The sequence below is a fragment of the Cyphomyrmex costatus genome, unplaced genomic scaffold (genome assembly GCF_001594065.2).
Source record: "Cyphomyrmex costatus isolate MS0001 unplaced genomic scaffold, Ccosl1.0 scaffold1248, whole genome shotgun sequence".
NCBI classification, from domain to species: domain Eukaryota; kingdom Metazoa; phylum Arthropoda; class Insecta; order Hymenoptera; family Formicidae; genus Cyphomyrmex; species Cyphomyrmex costatus.
In genome coordinates this window covers 36,052-37,516 of record NW_017275227.1, presented here as the reverse complement: position 1 = coordinate 37,516, position 1,465 = coordinate 36,052, and positions in this window count along the sequence as shown.

The window sequence follows — 1,465 nt, the reverse complement described above, 5'->3', positions numbered from 1 at the left end:
ATTTACATAACTTTGTTATATGCTAAATATATAACGAAGACATATAACAAAATTATCATATTTACATCAAAATATATCGTTTACGCTATAAAGCTGTCTCATTGTTATAAAACAGAGACATCTGTAAAATGACAAAAAAATTATATAACAGTTCCAAGTCATGTTTACTGGGTTTGTATATATTTTGACTTCTCATTTTAATTAAAAGAAATAACATGCGTAGATACAGTAGGTTCCACCGCCCTGCGGGGGGGCTCCACTGCTGTTAAAAATAATCTAACCCAACCCGTTTAGTGGTGTGAGATAGTTCTTACTTAGCGTAGAAAGTCGAAACCCACGTACAATAGTATAGACATGTGTATTAACGCGAAGCAAGAGCTACTTTACACCACTAAATGGGTTGGGTTAGGTTATTTTTAACAATAGAGGAGCCCCCCCCCATAGGGGGGCGGAACGTACTGCATTTAGGCATTCACTTTACAGTGACATGGAAGTTGCGAGCTCCTTCATAGAGGAAGAGGTGGGATGAGAGTCGCTTTGTAATATCATTACACACATTATTTGGCTGAATTTATTTTTAAACGAAAATATGATTATTCAGATAGAATTGATAATTTTTTGAAATTATGGCTTATTTCCATCCAATTAATGACATTACTGGACAAAATAGGTAATTGAGTTTATTACAAATTTCAAATAAATGTTATTTTCAAAACTATTAATCTTAAAACATTTTTGTTTATAACATTTTAACAAAGGACGAGCGACGGCTAAAATCTGTTGGAGGTTACTTAGGGTCATGACCTTGATAACATATGTCAAGATCAAGGTCATCGGTGCTGCCTCCCGTATTTAAAATAATTACCAAATGAAAAATGAAATATTTACAAAGATATCAATTTCTTTATTCACACTTTGATTTTAATTGCCCGAGGTACATTTTTGTATATATTATCAAAAACATTTAACTGGTGGTGGAAGCTGAACAAGGTCACTATTACTGTTGTTATTATTATGATATAGATTTTTTCCATAAAATATATCGTTTAATTAACTAGTCTTTAAAAATTCTATCTCTAAAGATCTAAGAGGTACCATCCTTACACTCATTTAATTCTAATGACATGTATTATTTGTATGTACATATAAATTTACCTTTTTCAAAAAAAGGTAGAAAAAAGCGCTAAGAGTGGGTGCTGCTGATCAAAAAACCATTTGGGCCAGTTTCACTAACGTCAATTACTTAATCAACTGTGAAACTGACCAATCACATTTGCTATTTAGTAGAACCATCTTTAAAAACCTACGTGATATTACCCTTATTTACTTAATTCTAATGACATGTATCATTTGTATAAAAGATTTGATATCAATAGTCGGCGCCAAGATCAATTCTAATCTTTAAATACCTACGTGGTATTATCCTTATTATTTACTTAAATCAATGACATGTATCATTTGTATA